At 33.6% G+C, this 7150-nt stretch overlaps 1 protein-coding gene across 4 annotated transcripts in view; it reads right to left on the reverse strand.

Moving 5' to 3' along the window:
- Positions 1-4348, reverse strand: part of LOC108691814 — a 39431-nt gene extending 35083 nt beyond the window's left edge. For 2 of the 4 annotated variants that reach the window (XM_018199767.1, XM_018199732.1), the window contains exon 1: positions 4046-4311. The gene's annotated coding sequence lies outside the window, so the exon portion shown is untranslated. Of the gene's footprint in view, positions 1-3532; positions 3596-4045 lie in introns of those variants that run through there. The other 2 variants (XM_018199749.1, XM_018199758.1) reach the window with 2 other exon arrangements.
- Between the last annotated feature and the right edge of the window lie 2802 nt (positions 4349-7150).

Below are 7150 nucleotides of genomic sequence, written 5' to 3' on the forward strand. Positions count from 1 at the left end.
CATGGTATAGCATTCTTAATATGGATTAATAAACCATATGAGGCTACATCTCCAATTGAAAGAACTTTAATTTTATTGGAGAAAATCAGTCTTGTCTAATGTTGCAACTTCAAAAAAATTTATTACAACTAATGAGATGATAATGAATTTTGAATTTACAATTGAAAATTTAGATGATAATTCTAATTTTATAAAGTAATCAAACAAGCCAAAGCAAAACAAAGATAATCAGTTGAAACATATAATATTAGAAATAAAGAGGAAAGAATACTTTATACATTATCAACTTATCAGTTAATGTTTGTTAATCTAACTAAAAAATATTCATTGCCAATTGATAATTTCATATAAAATTTGCAAAAGAAAAAAAATGTTTGAAAATTAAAAAAGCAAATTATTCTAATAAATTCTGTTAATTTAAGATTATAAACATTTAAAAAAATAACATTTACACATTGAAAATAGGTTTTTTTATTAATTATGAAATTTAATTTGAAAATAATTTTACAAATTCCTAAAGTACTTTTACATTTGACATTCAATGTTTTAGCTTACATTTTAGGTTACGTTGGATATTTTTACATGAACATGATTAATATTTTTATAATTGTTATAAAGAGCATAAAAAACAAATTTTATATAATGCATCAAATTATGATCACAACAAAAATAATTCCATTTTTCTGATTCATCAACGATGTGCACTTTTAAATCACTTTTTTTTTCACATTTTCAGCTTGAGGCACATGAAAGAACAATTTTTCCGATGTTTTAGTTGTTGTGCTTTTATTTATAAAATACGTTCTGTACGTATTTCCTTTGTTCATTTTTAAAATAAATTAATTTCTTACGAAATAATTTCGTTATTGCAGTGTGACATCACAGCACATTCGGGAGGACTCCTATCTGAACAGTCTTCGGCATTTCAATAATACTTTATTATTTATTTTCTTGCACAATTTGTGTTAAAAAAATTATTAAAAAATTGCATTTAAAGATATTATATATATATAAAAATTATAAAATGCAATATTTTTCAAAAATTATGCAAACTCTCGATTGATTGATTTTCTTATATTTGACACATTACTCCACAAACACAATAGAGTAGTAAATAAGCCTTAAAGAATTGATCAATCATAGTCGATTATTCTTCTCACATTCGACTATGATCAATTTCTTAAGCTTATTTTACAATGTGCTCTTTGTTTCCTATTTACTTCTCGCTTTTTTCTTTCCTTTGCGATCATTTTAACAATTATATTTCTTGTTATTGTTTCCTATTTTTTCCGAAGTTTGTTAACTTTTATCTGGGCGAGAAAAAACAAAAAATCAAATAAGAAACAAAAAAGATGTAAAAAATAGCCAAAAACAAGAAATAAAAAAACTTATTGTAGAATAGATTTTAAGGCTTAAGACTTACAATTCTATTGTGTTTGCGGGATTATGCGTTATGCAAAGATCTATGCTTCGACCTTTAATGTTAGACGCGATGGCTATCCTTCTATACTTCTGCGTCGTTATGATAAACTACTAGTGATCCGAGATGTAAAACGTAAACAATAGTGACTCTCAAAATTCCGATTGAGCACGTCGAGCATTCATTTTTTTCTCACACGTTAAGGAGAATCTTACGCGTGACACGCATCACCATTGTTTTCATGGTGGATGACACGTGGATGACAAAAAGAGAGGAAGAAAGATCGATCATGCACACGTTTGCATCTCTCGAGTTCAATTTCGATTCTTCTCTTCCTTTCTAAGTCGTTTCTGTTCCCCTTTTAAGGACGGATGAAATGAAGGATATGAGTGAGAGAGAGAGAGAGAGAGAGAGAGAGAGAGAGAGAGAAGGGGGGAGGGACAACGCCCCTGCACCGCAACCTGGATCCTCTCCATCGACGATCGACGGGAAGGCTGATTCGCGCGCTGATATTCACTCGTCTCGCCACCGCGCCGAAAACAGCGCTGTAACGAGATAATTGAGAATAAGTTTTGCGATCGTTCTACCAGATGGAAATCAATTCTGAAACATCCTGGACTCCAGGCGAATCACGTACATAGCCGCACATACGCATTTTAATAAATTAAATTACGTATTGAATTATATAAATTACACAATTTACAAGTGAAATAGGTTCTCCAGATATCGCTAGAGATGAAAAAAATATTTCTTGCTCCGATTTTTTCAATAAGAAAATGTGTAAAAATATTTACTATATATTTACACATTTAAATAAAATACGTACATGAAATGCCATATTAATTGATTTGTATAATATATTTGTTTTTAACAAAATTGGTATCCAAGTGATATAGAATTAGTGTATTTATTAATCACTAAAACCTGAAAATTGCACAATTAAATAGTGACATTTCGTACACTACCCTTTATATATTCAGGACAGGCATTTCAAATACTTTTAATAAAACAGTTTTTGCAAATACAAATGTATTTTGTATTTCAGCGGAACACATGAAAATATTTTGTATTTCAAATACTATTGTAAAATTGATGATTCAATCTTATTATTTAAATTACGAAATACAAAAAACTTTTAATCTTTCAATTTTACATACAAAATACGTAATCACTTTTATGTGATCCACTGAAATAAAAAATTGTTTTAAATAAAAGTAATTTAAATACATGTTCAGCCCTATATATTTTACAGGTGAAATTTCGGAGGTTCTCCGGACGTTACTAAACAGAAAAAAAAAACACCTGCTTAGATTTTTCCAAGTCTACATTCGGAAATACCTGCACCCGAACGGCCTCACGTGTTATTTTACCCTCGTTTAACAGTGAACAAGGATAAAATGAGCTATAAGGCCACTCGATGTTTCTGAATGCAGCTCAACGAATATAAGAAACGTGTAAAAATGTATATTGAGAAAAATTTCTGATTGAAAAAAGACGAACTAGATAATTCTGATTAGAAGAATTAGTCAATCAGAACCATTTTGTTTTCTTTATCTCAACTAGAATTATAATAAAATTATGCATAATAAATGCAACTATAAAATTCTGATTTCTCCATTTTCAATCAGAATTCTAATTATCATTTTTTTTCAGTGTAATTTAGTGACGATCCGAATTGAACGATCGTAAAAAGATATGAAGCCGAAGGTACGAAAGATTCCGTTCGGAGAGCGTCCTTCAAGATTACGAGCGCTGTTCGTTAGAAATTCCGCGGCGCGAATCTGCGTCAATTATTAAGACTACATCCCCGCGCCTCGAGAAAGAACACGGAAAGGCGCATACGCGCGTATCCTGAAACCTCTCACACATTGGAGACTGAGGATTGCGAATTAGAGATTAGAATTCGATCAGTCAGATAATTTTAATTTTAATCCATCTCGTTTTAATTAGCTGAATTCTAATCTTTCATTCGTCCTCAATATATAGTGCAATTTAAAGGGAAAGAGCAGCCTAAATTCCTGTTTTCTCATAGTTTGTCCGTCCTTATAAAAACGAACCTATACCTAATAAAAGGAAATAAAAAAAAATCAACTCTACGACCAAGCGGAGTACCGGGCGGAAGAGTAATCAATTTGCAGTGCTGGTCACTGATAACGTCACATGCGGTAAAAATCTAGGATCCTTTGGCCGCATCCGCTGATGTTCGTTGTCACGAGAAGTTCATTGTTACAAAACACACGGATCCTGTACAAAATGTGCTTCCGCGAGAAATTTTATTCCTTGGAGATGGAGATCGTGCGATTTGTTAGAATCGTCGGCGCACCGTCTCAAATCAAGAGGCTCGTTGAGAGGGAGGGAAACGACGTGACGCGAATAAGCATCAGCCGCGGCTTATAGACTTAACCGACTCGCTCGACCGCTCGACCGGTCGGAACTGCATCTCGCGGTAGGTGAATCACACGCGCCGAATCACTTCTAGGTCGTTTAGTCGCTACTCCATAACGACAAAACCAGCTGATCCCGCGCGCTTTCCGCGGGAGGAAGACTGGCGAGAAGCCGCCTTGAGAATGCTTGAGGAGGCTCGCGAGGACTTTACTTTGTCGGGATTTTTCGACTGCTACTCACCGTCTCACTCCGGATTCCGAGGATCGTGATCGCGGGTACGAACCGCGATTGCGACACGCAGTGTTTTCGAAGCCGTTGTTTGCGATACAACGCTTGTTAAGAGCAAAGAGAGAAATGCACGGCCACGGAATGACTTCCCGATCGAACGAAGCTGAACGAGGCCAGATGAAACCAACAAGTTACCGAGTAATCAAGCGATGGTGGGCTGTAACGCCGAACGATATCGAAATTGCTAAACGATACCAACCAACACCAACTGACGCCGATCGACGACTGATTTTATCGAACTGTTCGCGATCAGCGATGAAATGCGACTCGCGCCGCGCTCGACTCGCCATCTTACGTCGCGATACTAGAAATGGGCGATTAGAGATCGATCTTTTTAATCTCGACTTTTTTGATCGATTATCTCGATTAATTCGCAGCTCGATTCTTTCGAAAAAATCGAAAATTTCGACTTCGATAGCGAACGACGCGAGTGTGCTACTACCGACCAGATATTGTTAAAGACCGATATACTTACGGGAGTTTACATCCTTGAGAATATTGAAGTGATTAAGAGTTAAAAACTGATAATATTGTATTAATTTTATGATTTATTAGTTTAGTAGACGTATTTATACATTTAGAACTCAATAATACTCGATTTTTCTTTATAATTGTAATTTGATTTCAGTCATCGTTATCGTCAAAGTTTGATTTTCAACGGAGATGATAACTACAGAGAAAAAAATTGTAATTTTTCTGCAATATATACCTAGCAAATGAGAAATGGATTGAAATGGATTAAAATGAATTCAGATTTTCAGAAATAGGGATTCATGAATGTTAAAATAAATTTTTTTCGATCCTGAATGCATTTTTGTTCATTTACAGGAATTGCATAGAGCATATCTTTATGCTTTTCAATTTAAAAATAATATTATAGTATTTTGTGTACATTATGAATACTGTTCAATTCAAAATTGTGAATAGGAAATACAGTTTTTCAATCCAGTTGCATTTAAAAATAATATCAGTCATTTCTGTGCATCGTGAATTCTGTGCACTGCTCAATTCAAAATTCTGAATAGGAAATGCAGTTTTTTAATCCAATTGAATGAAAAAAAGTTTTTCTTTTAAAATGGACCATAAATGCTACTTAATCTAATTAAGTTTTAATCTAACTAAATTCAAAAAAGTAATAATGTAAAAATAATTGAGCTATGTTCTTTTGATTCTCTTTGATTAGAAGTAAAATGAATGATCGATGTGAACATACGCAAACCAAGTCAAACACAGCCCGAATATTACTGATCACAGCGCGCGACATCGGCCAATCGAAATTATTAGATTATTCGACACTTACCCAATGACTGCGTTTAGCAGAAAAAGCAGTTTTGCAACTGTTATAAAACTCTTCAATATGATTGGTTTATACACTTGAGTGAGGAATTAAGAACAAAGCCAATGTTGTCTCATAGTAATATAATTGATTATATTTTATTATTTTTTTTTTTAATGATATTTTTATTATGTATATATAATTTCGTGCACTGGTTTAGCTGATTGTACTTGAAGTAGAGAATGAATAACACATTTACCAATTGAAAAATGATGTAGCGGCGGATAACATAAAAAATCATTCATAATCCAGAGATCCCAGGTTCGAATCCCACTAAGGTATGTTTTTTAATACCAATTTGAAGTAGTTAATTTCAGGTATAATTATTATAAATGTCTTAGGAATAAAATGTAATCCTTAAATATGAAGGTTTTTTGTTTCAAATATTAAACTAATGTCAGCTCGGATCCAATCCATTTCAACCCATTCAATCCATTTTCATAGATTTAAAAAAATTTTAATCCATTCTCGTTTACTGGGTAGCAAATTTATATTAATTGTTGATAATGTCAGTATTCTTCAATTATCTTCGGGCTCTTTTTATACAGTCCAGAATTGACGATCTTTAATATTATCTCGTCTACTTATAAGAGTCTAAGCACAAGAATTGTTATAACACTTACTTAGAGACTTAAATTGTAGACGTAAGTAACGCACAAGTTTTGGCATATGATGTATGACTTATTGCCGTCTCTTGGAGACACAGCAATAAGTAGGATAATAAGTACGTGAAAACTTATGCGTTACTTACGTTTACAACTTAAGTTTCTAAGTAAGTGTTACGACAATTCTTGTGCTTAGACTTTTATGAGTAGCACCAACGAGATAATATTAAAGACCGTCAATCCTGGGCTGTGTAAAAAGGACCCGAAGAAAATTGAAGAATGCTGACATTATCGATAATTAATATAAATTAAGTCTAAATAAGTGACAATTCTTGTGCTCAGATTCTACGCCCGTACATAGCACAGTATAGGTAAAAACAGTAATTTCATTCACATCAGCCAAAAATAGGGGCAACAGTTTTGTGCAATTTTCAACATGGCGCATCAATCAGTTTCCGTATTAATAAGATTCTTCGCTCTTATAAGTGCTTACGCGCAATTTTCAACATAGCACTGTGAGACATAAAGATCAAAGGTGCCAAACACAAAATGAAACTACTATTCTTAGCCCGGATTCTCATACGGGCAACAACACTCTGACACTGAACGCTGATTAGTAAAAAACGCTGATAGTAAAAAACAAGCGGGGGGGGGGATAAATTTTACCCCCACAATCAATCTGCGTTCGGTGTCAAAACGCTGTTGCCCGTATGAGGATCCGAGTTTACTTATATTGTGGCATAGAGCTGCATTCAGGAATTAGAACTGTCGCATACAAAATTCCGCAACAGTCCTAAGACGTAAACTTAAGCCGATGAACCAATCAGGATATTGTTTTAGATCTATGTAATCTAACGGAAATGGAAATAACAGTAATCTTATAACAGTAATCTCTATAACCTCGCAATAAGGTGAATTTCAAGCGATTGAAATTCGCCTTATGAATATTTACTGCTATTTCTATTTCCGTTAGAGTATGTAGTCTAAAGCAGTATCTTAATTGGCTCATCGGCTGAAGTTCACGTCTTAAGCTCGATTGCACCAATGTTACTTTAATTTTAAACGAGGCTTAAAATTCTTTCTGTTTCTATTTGATTTTAAAACGAGACAGATAGA

This window comes from Atta colombica, unplaced genomic scaffold, assembly GCF_001594045.1.
Source record: "Atta colombica isolate Treedump-2 unplaced genomic scaffold, Acol1.0 scaffold106, whole genome shotgun sequence".
Lineage (NCBI taxonomy): Eukaryota > Metazoa > Arthropoda > Insecta > Hymenoptera > Formicidae > Atta > Atta colombica.